The sequence below is a fragment of the Panthera leo genome, chromosome B2 (assembly GCF_018350215.1).
Source record: "Panthera leo isolate Ple1 chromosome B2, P.leo_Ple1_pat1.1, whole genome shotgun sequence".
In the NCBI taxonomy this organism is placed as follows: domain Eukaryota; kingdom Metazoa; phylum Chordata; class Mammalia; order Carnivora; family Felidae; genus Panthera; species Panthera leo.
The window spans coordinates 80,461,739-80,474,187 of NC_056683.1; the positions used below are offsets into that span (position 1 = coordinate 80,461,739).

Below are 12,449 nucleotides of genomic sequence, written 5' to 3' on the forward strand. Positions count from 1 at the left end.
TTGACCTCTATAGTCACGTCCAGTACCGAAATCATGTGCCTCTGTGGCTATGAATAAGACAAAACCATTGCCTTGGAGGCGCTTGAAGCCTAGTAAGGAGTTAGTTATTTCCTTTTGAATAGTTAGAAGTAGGTTACTTGAATTAAAGCTTATGAAACACATTCAGAATTGTACGAAATTAGTACTGGACACTCTTCTAACAGTACTACCTCAAGAGATTAGTCCATGGACGGCTTTAGCACCCTTATAGTGAATGTTTGCTGCCATTCTGTGAGTTTATGGTTCTGTTCTGGACGCTTCAGGCATTTACAATGTGAAACAGATGCAGGTTTTTCCTTCTGTATATTCATGATAGTAACTGGAATAGAGGTCAATTTATTTCCCATGTATGCAACATTCAACCTTTTCTGATACACTTTTTTTTTCTGTATAATTACATGTGTGCACTGATCCAGAATATGGACTTCATCTGTGATACATTTCTAAGCAGGATATGATTTCCAGGGATAATAGCTTTGTACCATATTATTGAAGTCAGTGAACATTATTTCTGTAAATCTCCCTGATTTTATAAAATAAGATAGGAAAAATTATTCAGGAAACAAACAAAAAAATGAGCAAAGACATACATGAAGAAAGAACTGAGCAGTTCACAAGTTTTTCATTTTCTTGCTCTCCAGCACCCTATTAGAGGATCTGATGGTGCTGAGAAGATATAACGGTTTTCTTTAGGCAGAACAGTAGGCAGATTTTTAAATGTGGTACCTTGAATAAGATATAGCAGTACAAAGTTAATGTCCAGTGGGAGAGAACTGAGTGAGATGTTTAGAGGGGGAGAATGCCAAAGCCAGGAGGAACCAATGTGGTGAAGGAAGTTCTGCTGAGAAGAAACTGAGTTCTACTTATTGGGCAAATTCCTGAGAATTATGACCAAGGTTTATTATTTCAAAGTCAGATGTTTCAAAGTGTATCTAACCCATAAAACTTCAGCACACTGAAACACTGCACAGGTGACACTTGTGAGAACTGGCGAAATTTGAATAGCTTTGGTAATCTGTTCAACAATTTTTGAGCCACCTATTTTGTGGCGGGCAATGTTCTACAAGCTGAGAAGTTGAATTCTTATTCTAGTGGTGAGATGGGGATGGGAGAGGGAGACAGACAATGAGCCTCTGTGTGTGTGTGTGTGTGTGTGTGTGTGTGTGTGTGTGTGTATGATATATAATATGCAAATATATAACTATATGCAATAATATATAGTCAGTATTATATAATATCAAATTATGTTATAATATCTGTGGGTGAAGAGTGTTGTGAGAGCAAATAGAGTAGGTAAAGGAGTTCAGGAGTGGTGGTTGGGTCAAGGAAGGCATTCCTGATGAGGGGACATTTGAGCAGAGATATAAATGAAGTGAGGGGGCAAGCTCTGAAGCATTCTTGGGGAAAAGCTTTTCAGATATGGAGAAGAGCAAATGGAAGGGCCCTGAGGTTGGGTGGACTTGGCATCCTCCAGGGATAACAAAGAGGCCACAATGCCTGATACAGAGGAATAGGAAGGAAAATAGCAGGAGATGATGCCAGAGGGATAGCCAGCGGGGTTATAGTTTGGTAAAATGAGAAGACATTTTTAGGGGTTTCTGCAGAGAAAGGACATGACTGGCCTCAACTCCTAAAAGATCATTCTGTTTGTAAAGTAGAAGGGGAGGACAAGTGTGGAAGCAGAGACTACGAGGAAGCTATTGAGATGGGCTAAGAGAAAGGTGATGTTAATTTGGACTACAGTGGTAACTGTAAATGGGATTCTAGATATATTCAGAGTAAGCCAGACAGGACTTATTGATGATTCAATTGCGGGATGGGAGAGGAAGAGGACTCAAAGAAAATTCTGGATTTGGGCATGAACACCTGGTTAATGGAGACTCATTTAGTGAGATAGGAAAATCTATAGGGGGAACAGGTATGGAGGGAAAGCTCAAGTGTTTGGGTTTGGATTTAGTACATTAAAAACATTTTTTTAATGTTCGTATTTATTTTGGGGAGAGAAAGAGAGACAGAGCATGAGCAGGAGAGGGGCAGAGAGAGAGGGAGACACAAAATCTGAAGCAGGCTCTAGGCTCTGAGCTATCAGCAGAGAGTGCAATGTGGGGCTTGAACTCATGAACCATGAGATCATGACCTGAGCCAAAGTTGGATGCTTCACTGACTGAGCCACCCAGGCGCCCCTGGATTTAGTACATTTTAGGTGCTCATCAGATATCTATGTGGAAAAGTTGAGTAGGCAATAAGACATGAGAGCCTAGCCTTCAGGAGAGAGGTCTGGACTAGAGATAGAAATCTGTGTATCATCAGCGTCGAGAATCTGGGAACGTGGGTGGAGAAGAGAAGAGGTCTAAGGATTAAGACCTGGGGCACTCCCAACATTTAGAGATCAGTGAATGAAGAAGATGAAGAAGATCTGGCCGATATGACTGAGAAACAGCAGGCAATGAGGGAAAGGAGAGAGAAATAGAGCCAAATGAAAGACAATGTTTTGAGAATGAGGGAGTAATCAGTTATGCCAATGCTGCTGATGGGTCAAATAAGATGAGAACCTATCATTGACTTTTCAACTTGGTACCCTGGAGGGTATTGGTGTCTTTGACAGAGGGGAGTGCTGGGGACTACCCTTGGCTGGAGTGGATTGGAGAGAGAGTGCAAGGAGAGGAAGTAGAGGCAGTGGATATGGACCACACTCCTTGGAGGAGCTAGACTGGGAAAGTAAAGATGGGGAAATGGGTACGGCCTATGGGAGAGACAAGAGAGCTCATTGGAGGGAATAATCCAGGCAAGAGGGGAAACAGTTAATGCACAGAGAGAGGGGATAACTTCTAGAGGGAAGTTCTTGAGTCGGGTAGGGCCCATTCATTACTATCAATAAGAGAGAAGGCTGCTTAGGTAGGGGTGTGTGGGGAGGCTGGACTCTGGTGGTGAACTATCCTTGTCTGAGTGATTCTGTCCTTGATTCTGAGTGGACTCAGAAGCCAGATGATCAACTAATGGTGGAAGAGGGAAAAGTGTGGAAGGGGAGGAGGGAGGAGAGGGGTGGTCAAGTGCAAGGCAATACAGCAGGATTGCTGGGCAGCACAGAGGAAGTTTGAGGGCCACCACGAGAATATAGACATACCACTGTCAGGAAGAGTTATTTCTCATTGTACAAAATCTCATACAAATTTTGAAAAATAATCAGTGTATTCCAAACTAGAAATCACTGTAATTTTCCAGAGCAACTAAGATCATGCAAAAATTTTACTCTGGTTACCATGAAAATTTGGCTGGTAGCCTTTTTTCTTTGTAACCACCCATCCCTCTTATTTGTCCCATCTTTATCTCCCCCAAAGATCACCTCAGTTCCTAAGAAGGACTTTGGAAATAGTCCCTAAGAGGAAAGGATGTTCTTACATCATTATCTATAGTGACTAGCCCAAGATCTGCTTCTACAATAAAGAGTTGAGGCAACTACTATCAAAAAATTTAAGTGACATAAAGCAATTCTTTAACATGCATATCTGTTGTGCTGATGAGAGATGAAAAATTGGAAAACATTGTATTCTATCCTCAAGGAACTTAAAAAAGTCTAGACAAGTAGTTGAAACTGCTATAAATTAAACAATTGACTATATGATAATTTTATAGTTAATTTTATTATTTACTGTATTACTTATTAACAATACTTAAAATTATTTACAGAGAAATTCTCTTTATGGAATTTATACTAATGAAAAAAAAGAACATACAGAAAGATTTTTTAATAAATGATAGCAAAAACAAAATAGAGAGTTTTAAATGCCTTACAGCAGAGAATTGGCTAAATAATTTGTGGTTCATATATAAAATGGAGTACCACAGATTCATCAAAAATTATGTTGAAAAAGGATGTATATTGGCATTTTAGTGTTTTGTTAGTACATTTTAAAAACAACTTGCAAAACAGTATGATTCCAGAAGTGGAAAAACTAAGCCTGAATAGAAAAAAGTCTGGAAGGATATACATAGTGTTAAAGTGGTTTTCTCAAGACGAAGAGCTTATGAGTGGTTTTTCTTTGTGCCTAACTGGTTTTTAAAAACTTTTTCTCTTAATATAAATGTATTAGTTCTCTAATAAAGAAAGCCAATAAAAGTTATAAAATTCAAGACATGTGTAATTAAATTCTAATAAGAACTTAAGTGTTGTAGGTGTTAAGAGGGGAAAAAAAATTTATGAGGGCTTGAGCAGCCAGGAAAGGTTTCACAGAGAAGGTGGAATTTGAGTTGAATGTCAAGGCTGGGAAGGATCAGAGAGGAGAAAATGTGGTGGGCCATTCAACACAACTTTGCTCAAAGAAACTTGAAGAAATTTTGCTGTAGACAGAAGTAATCTGACAATTTTAGAATTACTGTGAAAAGAAAGTCTTGATGATTTTACTCTAACAAAAATGAAGTTGAAATTGAATTGTTTTTCTCATCCCACCTAATGATTTTTTGAGGGGCACAGAACTGAGTTCACTAACTCTATAGCAATTTCCTCCTACAATATATGACCCTACTTACCATTTCTAATCTATTAAAAAAAACCCACCTGTTTATGTGATAGAATTACACAAGGGCATCCAACCTGAACACTGGTAACAGTCCTGTCCCCACGGGTATGCATCAGGCACAGTGCCTCTGTGAGTGGCAGAGACTGGGGCCTCATCCGTCTCTTCTTTTTCCCAAGATGCTTCCTACATAGATCTCCCACTGCACCACACACTGAGAAGCTCAGTTCAGTGTGTTTCAGGTGGTAGGTATGTGTGGAAACCCAATGACTCATGCTTAGACTTGATTCAGGCCTTTGGTGATCTTGCAGACGGATGAAAACATGGAGGCGTGCTGTGTTCCAGTTTCACTTCATCACCCTCTGGATTTACAGCTCTGCCCAGCTCTGTCGTCATTGCAGGCAAGATCCTCTTGGTAGGTTTCCTCCATCCTCAATTTTCTGAAGCTGAAAAGAGCTGTGTCAGGGAGGGGGGTTGGTATATAATGTGTCTCAGGATTTGTGCGGGGCCATGATTCAGAGAAAAGGACCTGTATTCCCAGATTTGATGACCAATTCATGCTACCCAGAGCGGGTGCTGAATCGGAATGCTTATTAATTTATTATAACCACTAGTGGGTTATTTGCAGGGTAGCATACTTCATTCTGGAGAGAGCTAAATGAACACCAATTTTTTTTCTCTCAAAGTTTTCTTTTTCAAATTCAGTGATAGATTAAATGTGTATTTTCGTTTCTGATCTCACCTCTGCTGCTTACTGCCTCACCTGTGGGCTCATTTCAATCATAGGAGAAGCATTTGAAAAGTAACTTGTCTTGAATTTCAAACTTTTGGAAAAGTTGCCAGAGTAATACACAGAACCCCCATATCACCCTCACCCAGATACCCCGATTGTTAATATTTTAACACATTTGTGTTCTCTCTTTCTTCTGTCTATATATACTACTTACACCATCATCATTATTCTTATTCTGAATATTTAAAAGAAAGTTTTCAACAGGATGTTCATCAACCCCTGAATGCTTCAGAACATATTTTCAAAAGGTAACGACACTGTCCTACATAATCACAATATAGCAACCAAATCAGGAAGTTAGCATTGATCAGAGACCCAATTCAAATCTCACCAACAGTCCCAACAATATCTCTGTTTGCTTTCTGGCCCGAGATCTTGTTCAGGATCACGGGTGACACTTAGTTGTCATATCTCTTCAGTCTCCTTCCACATGGGGCAGCTCCCTGCAGATGTCTCCTCAGCTCCCAGGCTCACCACTGGCTTCAGGGGAAGGGAAAGAAAGCGCTAAAGGAAAACATGACAATCTCTCTCTTGACTGTTACTTGATTCAAAGTGTTGGTGCTAAATTTATTGAGGATTCATTAAGGATTTGTGCAATCTTTGTAAGTTATGTCTCCAAAAAGGGGGGAGGGCAGAAATAACCAGGTAAAAACAAGCGCTTGTACTTAGTCAATAATTAATAAAAAGCATCCCAAGTAAATGAAGATCCCTCACCTCACAAGGACTTTGCATATACTGTTTTCTTTGCCTCTTTTCTTCCCCAGAAAATTCTTCTCTTACTCACCTTGCTCTCCACTAAGTGAAGCTTCCCTCACCACTCCCCAGGTCAGATCCACTTTACATGAACCTTGGACCTAAATCCTTTGCAACATTCATAACAATTCTATTCCCCTCTCCTTTTTAAATTTATTTTAAAAACTATAGTATAATACACACCGCATAAAATGTACCATCGTAACCATTTTTTAGGTGTGCAGTTCAGTAGTGTTAAGTATGTTCTCATTGTTGTGCAGCCCATCTCCAGAACCCTTTTCATCTTGTAAAATGGAAACTCTAGACCCAGCGAACAGTGGCTCCCCATCTCCCTTACTTTCAGCTTCTGGCAGTCACTCTTCTACTTTCTGTCTCTATGAATTTGACTATTCTAGGTACAGTTTTTCCACATCCTTACCAACACTTATTTTTGTTTCTGTGTTTTGATAGTAGCCATCCTGATGGGTGTGAGGTGGTAACTCTTTGTGGTTTTGATTTGCATTTCCCTAATGATTACTGATGCTGAGCGCTTTTTTCACGTACTTGTTGGCATTTGTATATCTTTTTTTGGAGAGGTGTCTATTCAAGTCCTTTGCCCACTTTTTTTGATCAGGTTATTTGGGGTTTTCTGTTGTTGTTGTTGTTGAGTTGTAGTTCTTTATATATTCTGGATATTAACCCCTTATCATATACATGATTTGTAAATATTTTCTCCCATTCTGTAGGTTTCTTTTTCACTCTGTTGATTATGTCCCTTGGTGCACAAAAGTTTTCAATTTTAATGTAGTCCAATGTATCTATTTTTTAAAAACTTTTGTTACTTGTGCTGCTAGTGTCATATCCAGGATATCATTGCCAAACCCAATGTCAAGGAGCTTTCCTCTATGTTTTCTTCTAAGAGTTTTGTAGTTCTACCCCTCATGTTTAGGTCTTTAATCAATTTTGAATTAATTTTTATATATGGTGTAAGGTAAGCATTCAACATCATTCTTTTGCACGTGGATATCCAGTTTTCCTCACTATTTATTAAAAAGACTGTTGTGTCCCCATTGACTACTGTTGACATCCTTGTCAAAAATCATTTGATCATATATAGAAGGGTTCATTTCTGGGCTCTCTATTTTATTCCATTGGTCTATATGTCTGTCTTCATGATAGTACAACATTGTTTCAGTTACTATAGCTCTGTAGTTACTTTTGAAATCAGGAAGTGTGAGACCTCCAACTTTGTTCTTCTTTCTCAAGATTGTTTTGGCTCTGCAGGGTTCCTTGAGATTCTGTATGAATTTTAGGATGGACTTTTCTATTTCTGCAAAAAATACCATTGGGTTTTTGATAGGAATTGAATTAAATCTGTAGATCACTTTAAGTAGTATTGACACCTTAACAATATGAAGTCTTTCAATCCGTGAACATAGAATGCTTTGCCATTTATTTGTGTACTCTTTAATTTCAGCAACATTTTATAGTTTTCAAGTGTACAAGTCTTTGCCTCCTTGGCTAAGCTTATTTCTAAGTATTTTATTCTTTTGGTGATATTGTAAATAGAATTGTCTTCTTCATTTCCTTTTAGGATTGTTCATTTATTTTTTCTTTTTTGAGTGGAACGGTTTGTTCAATTTTTATCTCTTTTTCTGTGCTGGAAGCTTCAGAAATGTAGAAGCAGTGTCTGGTTTTGCCCACAGTTGTACCACAAGCCCTTTGCATAGCAGTAGTCACTAAGTACATGTTCAATAAGTACTTACTAAATTTTTCTAATAGTGTCAGGCTGATTCAGTAGATTGTTTATTTTTATATGTGAATGAAGAATATACTGATGCTGAACCAACACTTTGACTGTCTTTTCAATCCTCCCTTAAAAAAAAAAATAATAATTACTTAGTGCTTACCATATGCTAAGGGTCTTTTTATGTGTTCCTTTATTTCCCGTAGCAATTCAGTAAGGTAGGCATAGAGTCAGAATATACTTTGTTGAGAGTCTGAGTTCTGGAGCCAGACTTCCTTTGAATCTGATTCTGTCACTTGCAAGCTGTGTGACTTTAGACAAATTACTTCATCTCTCTGTGCCTCAGATTCCTATAATATGGGATTCCTGAAGTGCATACTTCTTTGGTTTGTTGTGCATATTAATTAAGATATTGTATGTCATTTGCTTAGCACATAGCTACATCATAGCAATCATTATCTCAACTTTGCAAATATAGGAACTGAGGTTTTAAAGAGGATAAGCTGCCCGTGATTACACCTAGGCAGTCTAGAATCCCTAATTACTTAAACCCTGCACTAAAGTGCCTCTTATGTACACTGTTTTCCCCTATATCTGAGAATAGGCAGTAAGGAAAGTCATAAGTCCCCGAGGGATAAAATGTTTGAGGAATTTGCAAGAAATAGAACCTCCCAGGATGCCAGATTAGATGTGCCAAGAAGGCTCTTTTGTTCTTCAGAATTTCAGTTGGAACTCCTGGGGAGACTCAGGGTGTCCTGAAGGGAAATCTGACTCCAAAGATCAGAAGTCTTCACTCAGTAGATCACGTTCTGTCTATGGACCTACAGTGCAACCAGCCAGATGGCCAGCATGGCTCAGGTGGACCCATAGAAGAGTGAGGAGGTCTTTAGGGAAGGGGAGGGAGACTATTCCATGAGTGAAGAGGAGACTGGAGTCTGGCTCATCTTCCCTGCGTGCACAGACCACTGTCATCACAGGCACATCACCCTCATCTTTGCCCTGTTCCCAGTGATTCCAAAGCTTTGGAGAAATGGAAGTGGTCTTGCCCTTCAGAAAAGACTGGGACCCTAGTCCCAGACCCCCAGGAGAAACAGTGATCATTACAATAGTCACATTCTCAGTAGATTTACACATCCATGGCTAACGTTTGTTGAACACTCACTCTTCTTAATGCTTTACCTACAATATTTTAGTTTCTTCTTGGGTGACCAACTCATCCCAGTTTGCCCAGGACTGTCCCAGTTTCGGCACTGACAGTTAAACATCCTGGGAAGCCCTTCAGTCCTAGGCAAACCAAGAGGGGTGGCCACCCTGTTATATCTTCACAACCTCCCTGTGAGTGGGAGACTTGGTATGGAGGAGTGGAGCATTTTCCTAAAGACGTGTCCCCATCAAGTATCAGAGGCAGGATTTGAACTCATGAAGACTGACTGTAGGGCTTGTTCTCCTAACCAATATGCAATGCTGCCAAAACCAGTGAAAGCAGCCTCTGCCAGTAAATGCTTGGGTTTGGTCCAGATACCAAATGGATGGCAAATAGTACTGGCAGCTGTGGGGGAAATAGTAAATTGTGCAATATGAAATTTCCCAAAATTAAAAATGGAAACTCACAGTCTATTGCTGACAAAATGCCAAAGAATGCTTTCGAGACTCAACTGGCTCTTAGATTTGATGTCTCACTTTATTCTAATTTTGGTTGTGCCTTTTATTTTGGTGAGAGTGGGGAATAGGGACCAGACCAGCACTGTTGTTGGGTAGCTTTAAGGTGGGGAGGTGCAATATGAGACTGTCATTCTCTTTAAAGGGCTTCCTTATCCTCCACTTCATCTGTCACCCCTATGGAACATTGCCTGCCCACTTAGCTGCCACCTTATCTGCTAGTCTTCTTTTGCTTCTTTGCTTCTCCTTTTCTTCTACTTCCTATGCATTTCTTCTCTGCAGTATTTTTACCTCTTTTTCACCTCCCTCTCCCACCCCCAGGTAATACAACACACAGTCCACAGCACGTGGGTGGAAGTCATCCATGGTCAATCTAGATCCTTCCACTCCTGAGGTTACAAGCAACCTGGTACAGTTAGCTCCCGCTGTGGCCTCCTAAAGTCCTGTGTTCTAACTTCTGCTCTATAAGTTCCTATACAACTCATTTAACTTTGATGAACCTGTTTCTTCATTGATAAAACTACTCATAACTCCACTTGGGTAGTCACCCAAGATCCAATGAGGTGACAAGTATGACAGCAACCAACAAAGTGTCTTGAGCATTGAGAGTGCTTGATTAAATATACTTCTCTCAGCTCTGGGACCCATAGGAAACCTGATTCAGACTGAAAGTGAGCAGCATGGCACATGCCAGCTGAAGAAGAGTGTGAACCAGTTATCAGGACAGGCCCAAGGATAGGGAAGGAGGGGATATAGGACAAAAAAAAAAAGAAAGGGCAAGAGTGCCAGTCACACATGCAAATGCCAACGATTTGGTGATTTCCTGGAAGTCAAAGAAATGTAGAGTTATTTCTACCTCGAATCTTTTAATTTTGTTGCTTAATTATATATTTTTTTCACTTTCAAGAAATAGAGACCTATTCAAGGCAATGCAAGAAAGGCATGGGGGAAGTTATTTTAAGAAACATATGGACTCAACTGAAAACTAGAATTTCAAAGCTGTCAATAGTCAGGGTCAGTCTCTCAAGCGCTGTATGGTCTCTGCTTTCCTCTGAGAGTCTCTGCTCCTTTCTCCTCACTACTGACCAGCTTTCTTTGCCAACTCAGAAAATCCCAATGTCCCCCTCTGCCCTGCTATCCAGAGTCTCCTTGAGTAATTTTTCCCTGGATTCATTGTGTTAATAGTTACCACTTGCCAAGTGGCAAAATCTCAACTCTGTCCCTTCTCAGGGTATGTGTGGGGAGGTGGCTTATTTAGTTTCTGTGTTCATCAGAGTTTTCCAGTGAAACTGAACCAATAGGATATATATGAGGAGATTTATTCTAGGAATTGACTCACATGGTTATGGAAGCTGAGAAGTCCCACTATCTATTGTCTGCGAGTTGGAAAACTGGGAAAGCCAGTGGTATAATTCAGTTGGCATATGATGTTTGAGGGCAGGAGAAGATGGCTGCTCCAGCTCCGTGGAGAGAGAGCAAATTCCTCCTTCCTGCATGTTTCTGTTCTATCCAGGCCCTCTTCCAGAAATACCCTCATAGACATACCCAGAAATGATGTTTTACCAGTTACCTGGGCATCCCTCAGCCCAATTAAGTTGACACATAAAATTAACCATCACAGTTTCTTGGCTCTTCCCTCTGGATGCCACTTTAGCCTTCACTGAGGTTTTCCATTGGCATGCCCAAGCTTCTCCACAGTGGAACTGACCAGCTCTGATCCCTATATATCATAGGATATCTACTCACTACTCACTACTCAGCACTTGTGTGCTGCTCTGTTCTAGGGAAATGCTTTCTCCTTCTAGTCTCCTCTGGTCTAGGCAATTTGGAGATGGGTGTTTACCATGGCAAATGATGCAGCTATTTCAGTTGTATTATATATATCCCTCTGGAGGTAGATAGACCTTCCCTCCAGGGAAGGGAGATTGTGAAGGAGAGCCTCAGACTGTACCTAAAACCACTCTTCTCTCCCAATACAAGCTCTCATGTCTTCTTCCAGCCCACCCTACTGGATTCCTCCATTGCTTTATGAGTTGTATGTTGTTGTTGTTTTTCCATTCAGGGATTCTGAGGTTGCTCCCTGCAATACAGCCCCCGTTATTCTCCTTCTCTCCTTCCTTGGCTGGTTAGACATGTTTAAACATGTGCAACTCCAGGAAAACTTGGGGATGTTGCCAGATGCTTATTGAAGGGTCCTTGCACATTCTGTGAACAGGCAGAGGATCTCTGAGGCCCCTGATACCTCACATACAAGCCTGTCTGAGTCTCAGCTTGGAGCCCAGCCAAGATACCCCCAAGGTTCATAACTTCCATTGCCTAACAGTTTCAGGAGTAAATGTTGCCCTTTTAAAGGTTCTGACTCTTCCTCACGACACCTTTACACACGTCTTTTCAGTTTAAGCTCCTATTGCCTATTTTCTTATTTGCAGGGTCTTTCTTAGCTCAAATTTGTGAGAGAAGAAATCTGATTGACCTGATTTATCTTTTTGCATAGGTTGATAGCCAGTCAATAGGCTTCCTTGGGTGGGCTAGGGGCCTACCAAGTTGGGTGGGTGCTGGATGGAGAGAGGGGAAGGGTGTCACAAGGAACAAATCATAGTCACCAAGGCCTTCTCCTTCAGTGTGTAGATCCTTCTTTCTTTATAGATGCTATTGGTAGGTAAACACAGCAATCAATACCTCAAATGCATTCATATTTTTAAAATGAGCTGTTCTGTGAAATATCAACTTGAGACCCAACTCCCCCCAGCACACACGATAAAACTTTCAACCCTGGTATTTTTTTTCTTTTTCTTCTCAGGGTATGAAAAGTAATATAGAGGACAATAGTGTTTGGGGGACATCCTGTGTTATCATCTAAGTCTGTATTTTTTTGTTGCATTGAGGACCCCCATATCGATTTAAGTGTCATAAAATTTCACACAGATAAGTAATGATTCACAGCTTCAGAAGAATACTGCTGAGT

General features: G+C 40.3%; 1 long non-coding RNA gene across 1 annotated transcript in view; it reads left to right on the forward strand.

The window, feature by feature from the left end:
• Nucleotides 1-12,449, forward strand: part of LOC122220178 — a 90,716-nt gene that overhangs the window by 1,949 nt on the left and 76,318 nt on the right. Inside the window, exon 2 of the long non-coding RNA XR_006202703.1 lies at nucleotides 4,865-4,968. This is a non-coding gene — a long non-coding RNA (uncharacterized LOC122220178). The remainder of the gene's footprint in view (nucleotides 1-4,864; nucleotides 4,969-12,449) is intronic.